Source organism: Maylandia zebra, linkage group LG3, assembly GCF_041146795.1.
Source record: "Maylandia zebra isolate NMK-2024a linkage group LG3, Mzebra_GT3a, whole genome shotgun sequence".
NCBI classification, from domain to species: domain Eukaryota; kingdom Metazoa; phylum Chordata; class Actinopteri; order Cichliformes; family Cichlidae; genus Maylandia; species Maylandia zebra.
Window position 1 is genome coordinate 22,775,898 of NC_135169.1, and position 19,363 is coordinate 22,795,260.

Below are 19,363 nucleotides of genomic sequence, written 5' to 3' on the forward strand. Positions count from 1 at the left end.
AAAATAGAAAAAAAAAACACTTTACTTAAAAGACCCTGAACCTCTTTGTATGATTTTCTTGCACCACAGCAGCTTCCCTGCCCTATGTAGAAACAGCAAGGGTAACACCAGACTGCTGGGAAGACTAAACCAGACTTCACATGTTATTAGCACACAAACATCACTTCTACCTGATGCATTCAGAAAAGCTCGAAAAATACTCCAACTAAACCTAAACACCAGCACTGCCAGTATGATTAGAATAGTGTAAAATGCCCTTAGCTTTGATTTGTCAACTCTTTCCCTGTTCCTTTCCCGTTCTCCTGGGCCTCGATGGGTCAATACGCGCAAAACAGAAAGGCTGCAGAAAGTGGTGATGATTAAAGACACTACCAACAGGAAAAAGTCCACAACAGTGGAAGCAAAATTTGTGATCATGGAAACAATTGCCACAAAGGAAAGTATCCAGACACAGAAAATGGTGACATTTCTTATTCTGACCCCTCTCTCATTTCTCAGACTTAGGTAAGTGGTGGGATGAACAACAGCCAGGTAGCGCGCCACACAGGTGAGGATGTCAAAGAAAATCTGTCCATACCAAGTGAAATAAAGACAGAGTGCCCCTGCTGCTATTATGCTTAGATTAACCCAGTAGATACCAAAACAGTCAAGGAAACACGCAAGGACCCCAATCAGTTTTATGATCACTGCATGGTAGGTGAAGCTGTCACAGTGTGTCATTGTTGTTGCTGCTGAGGAGGTGGAGTGCCTTTGAGACCACTGTTGGAAACCATGGTAGAGGACAAGGATGCAGAGAGGAAGGAGGAGGATAATGTTGGTTAAGCTAAATGAGACAAAGACATAGGAGCTTGGTGTGATGAAGAGGCATTTCATGTTAGAATACAACTGAGGATTGATAGAGGAAAGGTTTGGATGATCAAATGAGCCATTGGATGCCATATCTGCAAAAGAAAAAAAATCAAATAGTTGAATTTTTATCACAAAAGGGGTTTTGCAGCTGATGTCTGCTTTTGAAAGGATAAAATGAGAAGATTACAATAAATCAAAAGTAAATATAGTTGCATTGAAATGCATACAGTACTGTGCAAACGTTTAGGCAGGTGTGGAAAAAATGCAGTAAACAAAGAGTGCTTTCAGAAACATAAATTATTGTTTATTGGCCCCAAATGTATTCTGCAATAGGACAATGATCACAAACATACAGCCAAAGTCACTAAGAACTATCTTTAGCCTAAAGTAGAACCAGAAGTACTTGTAGTGATGGTATGGGCTCCACAGAGCCCTGATCTCAATATCATTGAGTGTTTCTGGGATTGCATGAAGAGACAGAAGGATGTGAGGAAGCCTACATCCACAGAAGATCTGTGGTTAGTTCTCCAAGATGTTTGGAACAACCTACCAGTCGAATTCCTTCAAAAACTGTGTGATCGATGAAAAAACAAAATTAACACTTCCATTAAAACATTCTTTGTTTACAGCATTTTTCTCACCTGTCTTAAAGTTTTCCACATTACTGTATATATATTTTTACCTGCATAAGTAGGTTGTTTAAAACAAAACATAATCTCAAGAAATATGACCCCTCATCTTTCAGATTTTTTTAGATTAGTTTATATATATATATATATGTATTAGGGGTACAACGATACTCGTATCGATATTGAACCGTTCGATACAATATGTATCGAACAATACAAAATTTTTAATGTATTTGATCAACTTTCCTTCTGACGATGCTGTCTGTATTGAGCGCTCAGTGGATCTGCGCTCGACAGTGCAGCCTAGGCGGAGTAGTCGAACGCGGATTCACTGAGCGCAGGGCAAGCTAGCGAGACAGAAGTTAAGCTCTCCTTGCAACATGGCAAATTGAACCTCCCCCACCCTCATTCAGATCTGGCGTTTGGAACTATTTTGGTTTTCATGTGACGTATGACCCTGAAGGTAAGCGCGTCATGGACTAAAGTAAAACAGTATGTTGGATGTGCCACGCAATGCTCAATTACATGGGTGGGAGGTAGTGTGTTAGCGCAGTTAGCTCGTTAACCTGTTGGCCGTCCAGCCCCATCCACGGGGCTATCCGCGGTAGCTCGTTAACGGAGATTTGCCGTGTTGTGGCGTTAACGTCATTTCAACGAGATTTACGCTGACAGCACTAGTGGGAACACAACGAATATGACTGCACATTTACTCTGACATCATCCTAGTGCAAAGACAAGTGGAAGCAGACAAAAACAACAAGCAGGCATGCTACAAACTTTACCCGAGTCATTTAGACAGCCGTTAGCACATGATTCTCCTTATGGTGACCTGATATGTTTAATATGCTGCTGAGAATATAGCCCCGAAGAAGCAGATAGTATAGCTTTTATTTTGGAAAGAGCCATTTCTCTGTAATAAACTCTCTTTTCCAAAGATGAGTGATTCCTCAATCAGATACAGGGCTCGCAAAATCGCCTGCCCAACGTCCTAGCGATTTTTCCAGTCGGGCTACCAAAATCTATCTCTGCCCTGCCCGTCGGCCTATCATAGGAAGGAAAAATATATGTCAATGATTTTGCATTCTTTCGGAAATGTAGCTGGGTAATTATGTCATTGGCATCGGTGAGCCACTGTCAATATGTGACATATTGAAATCGCGTTTGAATTTGCGCTTGTTTTTTGCTTTCACTTTGCAATCGCGCGAACTGTGTATAGAGAGCGACAGCACTGATTGGTGAGTGATGATAATTTGCGCACCAATTCCTCTGACATCGTCTTATCAATCATTAGCTTACTATGTAAACATGACAAGTGAAATCTCCCGGAGCAAGCTGGGCCAGCAGGGAAATTATTTTGCTGCTATTGTTAATAATCATCATATCCAGAATATCCAGTAATGTCCTGCCTACAATTAAACACATTCACTTACCAAAGTGAAATCGGGGGCATCTGCTGTGGCAAATGGGTGCAAGCCTTTGACCACAAACTTAGTCACTGCTCGGTGACATTCGTCTATCCTGGCCTGAAAGGAGACGCTACCGGTAGACTGCAGCGAGAACTGCCAGCATCTGAGCCAGCCAGACTCTGTCTGTGTCTCTCATCGTGGTCACCTAAATGCACAGTAATGGTAGGTGTTGTAATAAGGCAGATCGCGCTAACATAATATGCACTGTTAGTTGATTATTTACCTGCCGCATTAACGGGAGAGGACGTGCAAACGTTACCACTGCTGCTGGGTTGAGATTCATGAGTCCGGAGCGGAATTAAAAACACGACATTGATTTAAGGTCATCGCGTGTTTTGTGAGCAAATGCTTTTGCATATTCATAGTGTTTCCTCCCTTAAATGAAATATCTACTTTGCAAGTATTGCAAGTTGCCCTGTTGTCATCCGTTCTCGTAAAGTATAACCAAACCTTTGAGCATTTGAGCCGCTTAGGTACCGTGTTTCCTGCCAGGAAAGCGACGCTCCGCAACGTGGTGACGTCATTCGGGGCGACTGGAATCGATAAGGGAATCGTTTGCAAAAATGGCAAACAATTCCAAGGAATTGAAACAGTGGGAACCGGTTCTCAACAAGAACCGGGTTTCGATACCCATCCCTAATCATTACCATTGCATTAATAATATAATCTACAGCATTGATATTACATTGAGATGTTTAAACAGTGTGTGTCTTTCAGAAAGACTAAGTTGCAGGCTGACAGGAAATTGCAGGTTTGCAGAGTGTGCCTTTTGCAGAAGTGAAACTAAAAGCAGAGTGTAAGTGCAGGTTATTCTGAGGAGCTGTTTGGATGATACTATTTGAGTAACCAGGTTGTTCATTATTATCTTTTATACTTTTATATTCTTTTATTAAGCTTTTAGTAGAGGTTCTTGATTAGGACATTTATTCAATATATTACATATATAGGTTTGGTAAACTGCTGACACATTTGACAGTGGCTTCTGTTTGACTGCGAGCATTAGTAGGTGAGAGGTGACATAGAGTGCCAAGTGAGGTTGTGACATATCATGTTTGCTTGTAATTGTGGGCGTGCAGAAGTGCTAGCGCACTGCAAAACATGGTCTGCGGTTTTGGAGAAGCGGTAGTCAAAAGGTTGACAGGAAACATCTGCCATGAAGACAGAGATAATGTTCTTTTTTAAAACTTGTTAAAAGTCATTGTGGTTTTGATTTGACGTATGTATGAAATGTATCTGACGTTGAAGGGGCGTCATTAAATTCAAGCCCTGATGGTATAAAATATCTGCTTATGCTTTGATTAGTCGGAGATCAGCGCTGTCTGCGAACGCCGCTGGTCCCCCCACGCGTGTATTTCATTAAAATCAATTGTTTGACCAAGCTCTTCTGGACCACCCATACGGAAAAGAAATAGTAAAAACTTATATGTGATTACTCATGAAAGTGGCCACTTTCATGAGTAAATCATATAAGGCTTACATGATTTACTCATGAAAGTGGCCACTTTCGCATTACTTTCATACATTGTTTTAGTAAGTATCCAAAACATACAAGTTTCATTATATAATTTTTCAAGGGATCTTATATCTGTTTTCACTCTTATATGCTTTTCATACAAGTTTCACACAAGACAGATACAAACTTTATAAGATTTATATATATCTTTTCCATATGGGCATGGTTGTTTGTACTCTTTAGGAGTATATATATATAAACATGTAGGTACTTTAAACCACAATGTGGTGCAAATGTCTTTTTCTCAGACTTTACAGATCTTTTACAGAGACAGTGACATCATTACCATTTTTTGGTACTGACCATTACAAAAATAAGTTTTCATATGTAAAATCTCGTAATGCTCCCTTCTATACTGTTGTCTTTCTAAAACATTATGTTTTAAACATTTTAGTTGTCATCAGTTATTTGAGAGGATTCTGATTGAAATAAGTATTAAAACAAACCTTATTCTCAATGATTTCTGAGCTTCTTTCATCTGTCTGCGCTCTGTGGATCGTACTAGACTCACACTGCAGCCTCACTTCACTTTTGTCAGTCTCACTTTATTCAAATTTATTGTATTTACATAACTAAACATCAAGCACGTGATAACAAAATGCACTAAGCTCAGATTTTATTTTTGTGTATGTGTTCACCTTTTTGAGAGCAGTATGATCAAATTTCTAAATTTAACACCACATTTTTTAGTGTCCCTATAAATGCATATGGAGTTTATTTATTTGTTCATTTGGATGCACAGTGAAAGTAATCAAATCGTGTACAGCCAAAGCTGTATATTCAAATCAAACAAAGTCCCTAACACTGGGCTCTCTGGGTGTATCTCTGTGCGTGGCTGTGTTAAACTCAAGAATCCAAATTGATTGTGCTTTACATTTATACCACAATAATCAATTTCTTTCTAATCGGTGGAGTAAATGCAATGGCAGTTGTCTGAAAGAACACATAATTCTCAAAAGAAAGAAAAAATTTTCATTTTATAAACTGATATGAAGAATAGCAATGACATCAATTTTTTCAGATCCGCAACCCTGGCCAACCATCAAGGCTCAATATTAGGGTTTGGCTTGGAGTAGAGTTTGAATAATGTTATTTTCAATAAAAACACATTAAAAAACTTAAATAATCTACATTTTTGATAGCGGTTCTTATTTTAAAAAGGTTCCACCAACCTTCACAGGCAATTTCTTGTTGAACTTCCTCTGCGGACTCTTGTGGATATTTACTTCAAGTAAACTGCACTGGCTCTATAATGTGGTCCCATTTTATCCCTGTCGCTGTCTCTCTACATGTTTTATTTGCATAAAGACAAATGTTTATGTACTGACATAGAGATTAGTAATTGATTATATAACAAGTATAACTTAACATGGAGGCTTTCACAAACACTTATGACCACTGCACATCAAACAGACCACAAAATAATTGTGATGAAGTGTTCATAATATACATAATACGTTCTTTTATTTGCTTCTGTATACTCTATCAGCGTAGCACTAAAAGCACTTACACAGATTTATTTCTTAGTACACTGGATCAGAACATTTCATGTTTTATCAGTGCTGCATTTGAATAATTAACCTCCTAGGACCTGGCGTCCACATATGTGGACATCACATTTTGGGTTGTTTAGACCAAAATACTCAATTTTGCTCTACAAGGGCCTGATATCCACTTATAAGGACATTATACTGCTACTGTTCTATCAAAATATTAGACGAATATCCTCATATGTGGCTCTCATTTTTCTCAGAAACAAAAATCAGGTTTAAAAAATCTGGTAATTCTTTGTTTTTTACATTCATTGGGTCCCAATATGCCCAAATATCAAAGAGAAATTAAAAATGCATGCCATGGAAGAGTTTGGGTCTTAGGGGTAATAATTACTAATTACTATTACTATTACTAATAATAGTGTAAAATGCCCTTAGCTTTGATTTATCTAAAGGTTTTTGACATACTACTTAACAATACATCAAGTCACCTATAGTTCATCATTCTATTGAAATTATGTACATACAAGTTTTGTTTTGTTTTTTATTCAAATCATTTATTACCTGTGTGGCCTCAGAAAATTTGTGTGTGCCATTAGGCATTTATTGGAAAAGCCTTATTTTTCACAGTAAGTAAGACATAACACCTGCTAAATGTCAAATCAAGGATTGTAATGTTTGTTTCAGATCTTACAGAACTGCAAAAACAGAAAAACTGTTCTTTCATTGCAGAACAATTTGAGTTACTTATTGCTGCTGAGGAGTTAGAGCAGTTTTTCAACAATTCTTCAAGGCCATAGTTTAGGACAGTCTTTCCCAACCTTTAGGAGCCACAGCACATATTTTACATTATTGCCGAGTGATTAGAAAAATCACATGGCACACCACCAAACAAAACTGTCACAAAAAGCATATTGATAATTTTCCCCTGCGTACCAGGTATAGCAGAATTGGCCCAGTTTGTCCACAGTATACCTTTTTCGCTTTCTTCCTAGCACTACTCGTGCTAGGGCCTTCATCTGGGTCGGAATTTTCTCCAGGACCCAGGTTAGATTGACTACTTTTTCTTTTCTAATATTTATCTATTGCTATGTAGCTGCATCGCCTCACAGCATCACTATTATGTAATTTCTTCTCCATCATCTTCTGTTTTACTGCCAGTTAGCAACCCATTTAATTAGAGGTACTCCACTGGGTAAGGATCTGTTTATTTCGCCTATGCTGTCTATGACTTCATTAAAATTAGTCTCTACTACCCTGCAATTTGAAGTTGCATATCCAGTGGTTTTTGTGTACTTTTTTTTTTACTACAATAGCAACAGGAGTATCATCCCACATTGCAAAATTGGTATGGCCCCGATCTGGCCCACACAATGTGCTTACACATGGCCCGCATACCGCAAAGAATGACGGCCCTTTGGTGGCCCAGAGCTGGTTTGCCAGAGGTGGCCCACACACGTGCCAGCACCAGACACACTGCTGGCCCTGTGCTGGTCCAGATGTCAGCCTAATGTATATCTTAATCAAGCCATGTAATAACAACATGTGCCGGAACATAATAGTGAAAAAGTAACATGACGAAACTTTGGACTGATTCTTATATAGCACTTCTCTACTCTCCTGGATTACTCAAAGTCCTCTATACAACATGCCACATTCACCATATCACACACTTTCCCTAGACTGAGTGCTTTTTAACTACATTCACACACATTCATACTCTTGACATGCAGATCAGTAGGTGACGTGCTCTACCTCCTGAGCTGCAGCAACCCACTGGCACAGATGAGTAAACCCTCACTAGGATTTGGATGAAGTGTACACTCACAAACCTGTCAAATCTGCATTTGAAACGTGTGCTACCATAGCAGTATAATATTGCAACATGGCATTTGGGTCTTCTAACTAAAATAGGAAAATAGGAACATAACTAGTGCCATCATTGCCAGACCTGGCCCACGTCTGGTTGACTGACACCAGTCAGTCAGAAGTATCAGCTTGATGCCAGATCCAGGCCAGACCTGTTTTCTATGGGCCTGGGCCACATAACCCAAACCACAATCGAGCCAGATATGGCATGCCATCACATAGACAGTGCCATTTATGCCAGGCCTGGTCCATATCTGGATGACAGTTGTCTTATCATGCCAGAAGTCAACCAGCAGTGCCGGCTTGATACCAAATCTGGGCCAGACCTGCTTGCTATGTGGGATGTTGATGTGTGTAACAGGCACCCAAACGCACACTCCAAAGGCACCAAGTTACATTCAAAACAACTTTATTTCAGTACCAATAAAAATTAATATACAAAATAAAATATAACCCAGACAAGGCAGAAACCAGGAACTCATGAACTAGACTGACATGACAGAACATGGAACACACACATGACAAGAGAGAAACAACCTAGAGGGAGAACATGCCGAGGAACAGACAGAGACTCAGACAATAAGACACTTCACCTGTTGCCTACTGGTGGTGGTCAGAGGGCCCGGTGGCGCCAGTGTCCGGCAGCCTCGCCTCTGTCAGTGCGCCCCAGGGTGGCTGTGGCTACAATGTAGCTTGCCATCACCAGTGTGTGAATGGGTGGATGACAGGTTGTGTAAAGCGCTTTGGGGTCCTTAGGGACTAGAAAAGCGCTATACAAATACAGGCCATTTACCATTTTACTTTAAGAACTGAAGGTCCGTCAGTCTGGAAAACTGCTAAAACTTTGAACGTGTCCCTAATTGGTGTCGCAAAAACCATCAGAGAGTCAAAAATGACCCCACGGGTTGTTTTTCTTCAAAATCTTTAAAATGCAAAGTTATAATATATTCTTATTCCAGGTTTTCCTCATAAAATATGTTTGTAACATGAGGACATTTGCATTTTTATTTCTTTTTTCATTAATTTAAAAAAAAATGCAGTTTTTGTATCAATTCCCCACTCTTCCACAAGTGGGGTCAAAAATGAATTCATTTTTACACAGTAACATACATGATTTATAGACAGGGCTGCACATAAGTGGTCCGCAGGTGCACATTCACTGTCAAAATAAATGTATTCCGGGAAATTCCGAGAATGCGTGCTTCTTTTTGTTGTGGAGGAACACCAAAGTAATTGCTTACGGAGCTTGCTTCTTCAACATCTTTAGAGTTTTGAACAAATGTCTGTCCTCCTCCAGAATATTTAATGTACGCAAACCTGCCTTCCAACTTCTTATCTGGTATGTGTCTTTTATTTTGACCATTTATGTGCAGCCCTGTTTATAGTTTCCTGTGCATTTCAAACATTGTCTTTCTGATGTTTTTCTAAAGTAACATGGCTGCAATGAGGCCAGCTAGGATCCCTGTGGCCCTACAAATGATCCAGGACGGATGTGATGAAGAGCCCATCGGAGGCATTGACTCAGAATCGGACATCTCAGATATGGAGGACCCAGACTATTGTCCCCCCCACTGGACAAGGCCAGTCAGACACAGAGGAGTCCTCTGATGAGTCCTCTGAAGAGGAAATGGATATTGAGTCTAACAGAATGAGCCCCTCTTACTGCTCTAGCTACAATATTCTGAATTAGTCGGCCAGGGCTTGCACCTGGGTTTAGTACTTTCTCCCCAATAGATGTATGGAAGATGTTCATGTCTGATAATATAATAGAAGAGGTGCTGACATGCACAAACATGGAGGCACAAAAGTAGCCACAGACAGGGGAAAAGAGTGGAAAAATGTAATCAAACGTAAGCTCATGGCCTTTATTTGATTGACCATTCTTGCAGGAAGTGAAAAAATAAATAAAAATGCAAAGGGTCTCATGTCACAAACATGTTTATGAGGAATAACTCAAATATGAAAATATTACAACTCTTCGTTTTAAAGATTTTGAAAAATAACAACCAAGCTTATAACAAAAAGCATTGCTTTTGTTTGGGGTCATTTTTTACCCCACTCGTGGAAGAGTGTAGGTATTGGTAGGTTGTGCATCCGAGGGTTAAGGCATCACTCTCAATGTATACATTAATTGATCAGTTTTAACTAAAATGAAAAATGGAAAAAATGCATTTTAATGCATTCTTTAATAAACAGGAAGAAACTGTCACAATTACATAATTTTCTACAATAGGACCATCATTATTTTTACATAAATAAAGACTGCAAAGAAAGATAAAACTGCAAATAAGAAAGCAATTTATGAGTGTAGGTAGGACTGATGTTGATGTTACTTTTTTATGTGCGTATTATGTTCTATGTGGACTAGTCAGTCTTGTTCCTGCCCTCATCTTGTGGGCCTAGACAGATCAAACAAAGTAAATCGAAAAGCCACCAACTCATGTCTGCAAAGAAAAGCAATCACAAACAACCATTGATTATATTTTTGGTTCCTACCCCTTTTTCTTTTCTTTCAGGTTTCTGATTGGATGAACCTTTTTTCTTTTCTTTTTTTTACATACACAGATATTGCTCCACCTGTACTTTATTTGCTTTGTCCACTAGGATGAACAGTGGAATAAATGCAAACTATGCACATGTTTGTTTTGTTTGCCTCCAAATCAAAAGGTCATTAACTGTGTGGTTTGTCCGTGTTTCTATGTGTGCGTGTGTGATTAATGACACCTGTGACCTGCACTACAAATCAGGATTTCATCTTATGAAGTTAACTCAAGGATTAACTCAAGGTTTTATGTACAACCAAGGTGGTTCACTTCTTACTGGGGTACATGCACCAATTGCTGTGGAGTAGATTATGTTTGTGGTTACAGACAACGTTGGAAATCTCTGCCTAGACGACGCGAAGAGGAACAGAGGAAAACACACACTATAAGTGCATAGAGAGACACTGGGAAATCACACACAGGTGGGGGACACAGCTGGACCTGATTAACCTGACGAGACAGGGGAACACTAACACCAGGGACCAATAGAGGGAGCACAAACCCAGAACCCAGTATCTAAAATCCCAAAACACAAACCATCCCAAAACAGCCACGAATAATAATGAAAGTAATAACAATAAAGAACACAAACACAAAGTCACTGAGTCATGGCCGCAGGACCATGACAGTTTATGTTTCACTCTGCATGACATCATCAACACTGTGACACCAGGGGGCGCTCATCACCAGCCTGAGGAAGTGTGCAGTGATAATGGGGGGAGACGCAGTATTGTGTGTACTACAGTTGGACAGAAGGAAAAACTTCTGAAAATATTTTCATCCTTCCCAAAAGTGTTTAAGTCAAATGTTAAAAACATATAAGTACAATAAAATACAGGGTCTTACATAAAACTTGTAACGCAGTTGTGCACTGAGCACCTTTCCAATGTTCCTTCCTCAGATGATTGTCCAGCTGCTGAACACATTAACATCTGTTATGTAAATGTAGCCGAGAACCAACCTGAGTACTGCTGGGAAAATAAAAAGGCAAACGTCAAACGTGCTGTATTATCTTATTTATGTTGAATGTTGACTTAGATCCACACCACGATTTATGAAATTATAGAACTAAAATAACAACAACTCCTCCCACCGGGAGGAGGCCCTGGGGCAGACCCAGGACACACTGGAGAGATTATATCTCTCGGCTGGCCTGGGAACGCCTTGGTATTCCCCCGGACAAGCTGGAGGAGGTGGCTGGGGAGAGGGAGGTCTGGGCCTCTTTGCTTAGGCTCCTGCCCCCGTGACCCGGCCCCGGACAAAGCGGATGAAGATGGATGGATAAAATAACAACAATTGTCTGCTTCTTTAAAATTTATTTTATTACATCAAACCAGTGAAAACTGAAAAAAACAAAGAGCTGTTAGCATGTTTAGACCTACTTTGAGACAGAGACTGTAAAGTTCTGCACTTTAAATCCTGCCTGTGTTCCTGCAAATGATTCACACTGAAAGTATCTTAGTTTAGTATTAAGTGAGCCACAAAGCAGCCTAATAGCTTTAAAAACAGTAAAAGTAAATGAAATTGCCAGTTTCAGTGTAATTCAGACTAAAGTCCAGCTGTCTCGTGTCCAACGAGAGGGTATCGAATTTTGGATCACTGCTACACGCCATACAAGCAGGGCTACAAAGCTGTCTCACACCCGGCTTTTGGGAAGTCTGACCACAACGCCATCTTCCTCATCCCCCAGTATAAACAAAGCATACGGAGGGAAGAAGTAACCACGAGGGAGGTAAAACGGTGGACTGCCCAATCAGAAGCTACGCTACAGGACGCACTCAACGACGTCGACTGGGACATGTTCAGAGCATGCGCAGTCGACATCAACGAGTTTACGGAAGTAGCAGTATGCTTCGTCAATATGCTAGCGGAGGAGATTATCCCCACTGCGAGAGTCACCACATTCCCAAACCAGAAACTGTGGATGGACCGATCGATCCGCACTGCAGTAAACGCCAGGACCGCCTCCTACAACGCGGGTCTCGCCACTGGCGATATGAGCGCCTACAAAGCGGCCTCATACGGCGTGCGGCGCGCGGTGAGAGATGCCAAACGCCGGTACCGGGAACGTGTGGAGTCCCACTTCCACCAGGGCGACACACGGAGTATGTGGCACGGACTACGCACCATTACGGACTACAAAGCCAGGGACACTGCGCTGATCAACGCGGACTCTGCATTCACCAACGAGCTGAATCAGTTCTACGCCCGTTTCGAGGTTAGCCAGGCGGCTAATGCTATCTACCGCCTGACTACCGAGGACAGTGACGTCATCAGCGAGAGACCGGTGACCAGCATCGCGGAGCATGACGTCCGAGCGGCACTGAGGAGAGTGAACACAAGGAAAGCGGCGGGGCCAGACGGCATCACCGGCCGTCTGCTGCGCTGCTGTGCTGACCAGCTAGCAGGTGTGTTCACTTACATCTTCAACGAGTCCCTGGCGAAGTCTGTGGTCCCCACATGCTTCAAAAGATCCACCATCATCCCTGTGCCCAAGAACAGCAAACCCTCATCCCTGAACGATTACCGGCCAGTTGCACTGACCTCGGTAGTAATGAAGGTGTTTGAGAGGCTGCTGAAGAACATCATCTCCTCCTCCATCCCAGACACCACAGATCCGCTGCAGTTCGCCTACAGATCCAACAGATCCACAGAGGATGCCATCGCCCACGTCCTACACACCACTCTCAGCCATGTGGACAAGAAACAGGGTAACTATGTGCGAATGCTGTTTGTTGATTACAGTTCAGCGTTTAACACAATAGTGCCCTGCAGACTGTTCACAAAGCTGAGGGATCTGGGACTTAACAGCCGTCTGTGTGCATGGGTGTTGGACTTCCTCACTGGCAGAACTCAGGTGGTGAGGTTGGGCAGGTGCTTCTCCAACAGCATCACCATCAACACAGGAGCACCTCAGGGATGTGTCCTCTCGCCACTGTTCTACTCCCTCTACACTTCAGACTGTGTGGCCACCCATGGCTCCAACACCATTGTGAAGTTTGCTGACGACACAGTGGTGTTGGGTGCCATCTCCAACAACGATGAGACGGCCTACATGGATGAAGTGAAGAATCTGGCATCGTGGTGCCAGGACAACCACCTCCAGCTGAACGTCAGCAAGACCAAGGAGCTGGTGGTGGACTTCAGAAGGGGTCAGCACAGAGACTACAAGCCCATTATCATCAATGGAGCTCCAGTGGAGAGGGTGCAGTCCTTCAAGTATCTTGGTGTCCACATCTCCTCAGACCTGACATGGGCTGCCCACATTCAGGTCCAGACCAAAAAGGCTAGGCAGCGCCTGTATCACCTACGACAACTGAGGAAGTTCAGGGTCTCTCCAAAGATCCTCAGGATTTTCTATACAGGCGCTGTGGAGAGCATCCTCACACAGAACATGACATCGTGGTTTGGGAACAGCTGTGTGAAGGACCAAAAAGCTCTCCAGAGAGTGATCCGTACAGCAGAAGGCTGCTCCAGGATTGCTCTCCCTCCGCTTCAGGACACCTACACCAGGAGATGCCGGACTAGAGCAGCGCAGATACTGAAGGACCCGTCCCATCCTGGCAACAAACTGTTCCAACTTCTGCAATCTGGTAGAAGGTTCCGCATCTTCCGGGCAAGGACAGAGAGACTCAAGAGGAGCTTCTATCCCCAAGCCATCCATGCCCTAAACACACACACCCGCCCTCTCACATCATCTATAATTGACTGAGTCAGGACTCTTCCAGACACTAAACCAAGGCACAATGTACATTTCAATTCCTTTAATTTTAAATCAGAATCAGAATCAGAATCAGAAAGGGTTTTATTGCCAAATGTTGAGCAGGTTTACAACACTAGGAAATTGCTGCGGTGCTTCAGTGCAAACATACTGTCATAAAAATATAAAAATAAGAATAAGAATTAAAAGTGCTAAGTGGATAGATATATACATGATATATACATGAGTGCAGGTGGTGATCAGTGCCAAACATGGAATGATGCAGTGAACACAGCGTAGGGTCATGTGTTAGTGGTGGGAACAGTCATACGGTTATTGTTCATGTGTCCGACAGCAGAGGGGAAGAAACTGTTCTTATGGCGAGAGGTTCTGGTGCGAATGGACCGGAGCCTCCTGCCTGAGGGGAGCAGGTCAAACAGACTGTGTCCAGGGTGAGAAGGGTCAGCTGAGATCCGAGCTGCACGCCGCAATGTCCTGGAGGTGTACAGGTCCTGCAGAGATGGGAGTCTGCAGCCAATCACCTTCTCAGCAGAGCGCACAACACGCTGCAGTCTCTGTTTGTCCCTGATAGTGGCTCCAGCGTACCACACGGTGATGGAGGAGGTGAGGATGGACTCGATGATTGCAGTGTAGAATTGCATCATCGTCCATGTTGGCAGGTTGAATCGATCAATCTCAATCGATATGTTTATATTGTCTATCCTGTAAAATAGTCAGATGTCTATTCATATTAATGTACAGAATTCACCTGCTTGCTGCTACTACTGCACATTCACCCAATGTATATACTACATATATATATATATATAATGTTTTTCCTCTACACCCCCCCCCCCCCCCCCCCCCCCAATTTTTTTGCACATGTCGAGGAGCGTGTCAGGCTACATTTCACTGTGTGTTATACTTGTATAACTATGCATGTGACAAATAAAGAACCTTGACCTTGACCTTGACAGATAAGGAATACCATTAAGTCAACAGTGTCTGAGTGAGTACTTCTCTGGTTAAAGTCCCTGTTTTCTTTCACCGTTTGTTTGTTTTTTAGATTTGGAGTCTGTGGTTGGTTAGATTTAAGATGAGTCATTGTTTTTCTATCCATGGTAGGTACCACTACTGAGGCTCAGGAAAAATGAAGAGGATAATTAAGAGGAAGCATCAGTTCTGTCTCATCTAACTACACAGGATTATAATCATGCACTTATGTCTCAAACTAAGATAAAATGAGTTATTCGCAAATGTGAGTCTTTAGATTATCATAATAAGCATTTCTATGTCTTAGACATCATATCCATTTCTAATGAGAGATTATTTTTTAAATGAGGGAAACCTGGTCTAACAACACGCTTACAACAGAGCTAAAGGTTCATCACATGTGAGACGGTGGGACTCTCTGATAAGAACTGAAACACTGTGTGTAAACAGCTGAGACAAAACTATATATAAACACTCATTTATTCCAGTTTAGTTTACAATGATTTTAAAGTAATGTGGAACGATTCATGTTCATGAGCTGTTACAAACACAACTATTTATTTGTCTTTATATGGTTGGACTACAAGGCTCGTGTTGAGTTTCTTGGAATAATGTGTGAATAACAGCAAGAAATGATCGTTTTCCCATTTTACCAAAGTGGAATAACATCACCACAGCAAACAAATAATGTTATTGTCTGCAGCTAAAATATATAGTGAACATGGTTTTATAATAATGTGCAAACACAACCTCACTCTGCTATATACGAGGAGCCAACCACAGCTGTGCGGGTCTTCATCCACGACCTCCGCCATCATTTCTTTGCTCATCATCATTCACTTAATTGCTTAGATTGGTTTAAATCAAACTCCATTACAGGTTCAACTCCATTATATAACAGCATGTTGACTTTGGATCTGGTGTGCAGTGCCACCTTAAAAATGAGGAAACTAAGAGATTATAAAAAAAAAGAAGTAGAAGAGTTAAAGAGCTGCAGCAGATTAACAGTTTCTGACAGTCATGTGTTAGAAATATGATGATTAGATGAGCTGAGGGATCCATCGACTGCTCAATGAAGCCTCATCAGAAACAGTCTCAGTGGAAGGATGGCTCTATTCTTAAGGAAGGACACAGGCAGAAAGACTGGCGTCTGTCACACAGGAACTGGACTGAAAATCAGCTGCACATATTCATCAGTATGTGCAAACATGTTATAGGTATGGAATTCAGGAAAGTACCATCAGAAGTTGATCCACTATGCAAATGGCAATTGGCAGTGGCTTCATTTTTCACTATGAACAAAGTGCTAATGCAGTATGCAGCATCACAGGACTTCAGCCATGGATTGGCCTCCCCAGACCTCAACATTACTGAAACATCTTAACAGAGGATGGAAACAAAGGGAACCAACATCCAAGAAAAGAACTGCTCCTGAATACTTCCTTACAGAAAATACAAACAAGCTTGACTAAGAGACTTCAGGCTGTGCTGAATAATAAAGGTGGCCTGACCTCCAGGGTCCTTAGTATCATATAAGCTCAGTTTGTGTCTTATATACTGTATTTCCATTTATATAACAAAATATATAGAAACAAGGGTGGTTTAAGATGTCTGTAGAGTTTTATTCATTATCTTTAGACAAACAAAGAAAGCACCATCCATTCGTCTTCAGTCTGTATGAAAAACAGGGGAAAGGTCAAATTAAAACTTTGAAATTCCTTTCACAATAAATCCAATCATAAACAAAATAAAAAAATAGAAAAGTGTTTAAACACACTTTTCCATAAAGCTATCAATAGGAAATGTTCCAGTAAACATGTCTGTGTTTCTGCTGTTTTCCTTTCATGTGTCCACAGCTGACAGGTAACCCTACAGGAGTTGCCATAGTGACGGGTGGCGTCTCAGCTTCAGTGTGTTGATGGGCACAGCCATTGTTACCACAGCTGGAGTTGGTATATGCCGAGCTGTGAGAGGACAGAGATGGAGAAAGGACATTTAACTATTTAACAGGAGATACGTTACGACTAACAGACGACTGCTGTTTAAAGGATGTCTTTGCAGCCCTTATGCTACATGTTACACAACTTTTCTTCATGCCAACAAGACTGAGGTGCCACATAGTTGACACCTACAACTGATTATGATGCATATTTTACTATTCCTATGTTCACATCATCCCCTTGGCTTTATTATTGAAAGCCTGGAGATACTCTGACTTGTGCATGGCTGATGTGAAGTATGATTAGTCCTACATGACTCACACCATCAACAACAGAGGCAATGAAAGCTTTGTTGTTAACAGGTTGGATGGTAAAGTCAAATGTCTACTTCTACACTTGTGTTGGGTAAAGTTATTCTCACTGTAGCAGATTTATATCTGTGGTTTCACAGGGCGTGATGTGGAGCTCAGCGCTGAGGTGCAGTTCTCCTTGGAGACCGGCATCCTGGCTGAAAATATTATCACGCTTCCAAAACACTTTCAGCTTTTATTTTGAAAGAAAACAAACTTGAAAACTAATCCCCTTATTCCTCTTTTTATTTGTTCTTCAGAGGAGTGTCACCTGGACAAACTCAGGGCTATTCTAGGGTCTTTGTTATTATTTGACTCCATATAAATAAAACTGAATTGAATCAAACCATTTGCTGGCAAACAAAAACTCCGAAACAGCTAAAATACTTTACTTTATTCTCTTTTTTAACAAATAGATTGAAGTACATCCATAACAACACAGTACACAAGTCGGCGTGAGCGCGCACAAAGAGAAAAACACAACTGAACCATCTGGTATGTTTGCTGTTTCTGCTTTCATCATTTCATTTCTGCTGCTTTGTCAGGCTGGGGGCATCTCAGTGATGTGGTTGAGGTGAAGTATGACGAGTATCCCTGATTTATTCCATCAAGACAAAGGGGAAAGAAAAGCTATGTTGTTAACAAACTCTATGGTAATATGGCATTTAGCTCTGATTCTACGCTCTGCTGAATCCTTTTAACCTGTTCTGCTGATCAGTAAAGCTATACGTGCTGCAGCAGATTGACCTCATCTGTTTTCAAAGGTGGGACCTCAGCGCTGAGGTGCAGGAGAATTGCATTCAGTTCTCCCTGCAAACCAGCATCCAGCCTGAAAATATTGTGATCTTTCCCAGAAATGGTGCTCTTATCTCAGAGAAGAAGTTTGATGTAAATAATTTTTACATCAAAGGATTAAAGCCAAGAAGGCAGCGGGCCCAGATGGCATCAGCTCAAGGGTGGTCAGGTCCTGTGCAGACCTACTGTGTGGGGTGATGATGGAGCACCTCTTCAGCCTGAGCCTGAGGCTGGGTAGAGTCCCACAGCTCTGGAAAACCTCCTGTGTTGTACCAGTGCCAAAGACTTCACGCCCCAAGGACCTCGACAGCTACAGGCCGGTGGCTCTAACATCCCACCTGATGAAGACCCTGGAGCTGCTGGTCCTGGCTCAGCTTCGGCGCCTAACAAGCTCATCACTGGACCCACTTCAGTTTTCCTACCAACCTGGCATTGGAGCGGATGATGCCGTCATTCACCTCCTACATCGTTCCCTCGCTCACCTGGAGACCGCTGGAACCACTGTGAGAATCATGTTCTTTGATTTCTCCAGTGCCTTCAACACTATTCTTCCCACGGTCCTGAAGGACAAGCTGGAGAACTCTGGAGTGGACCACCACCTCACTACCTGGATTTTGGACTACCTCACCGACCGACCACAGTATGTGAGGACTAAGGGCTGTGTGTCGGACAGGGTCATCTACAGTACGGGGGCCCCACAGGGAACGGTTCTGGCTCCGTCCCTCTTCACCATCTACACTGCAGACGTCTCCCACAACTCCACCCAGTGCTTCCTGCAGAAGTTCTCTGATGACTCTGCAATAGTCGGCCTCATCACTGATGGGGACATCAAGGAGTACAGAGGACTGACTCAGGACTTTGTGGACTGGTGCCAGCTGAACTACCTCCAGATCAATGCCAGTAAAACCAAGTAGCTGGTGGTAGACTTCCGCATGCACAAACATCCTCCACTGCAACCACTGAACATCCAAGGTATGGACATTGAGGCTGTGGACAGCTACAGGTACCTTAGTGTTCATCTGAACAACAAACTGGACTGGACTCATAACTCAGATGCCCTCTACAGGAAAGGTCAGAGCAGGCTGTACCTGCTGCGGAGACTCAGGTCGTTTGGAGTGGAGGGCCCACTCCTGAAGACCTTCTATGACTCTGTGGTGGCCTCAGCCATCTTTTATGGTGTGGTCTGCTGGGGCGGCAGCATCTCTGCTGGGGACAGGAAGAGA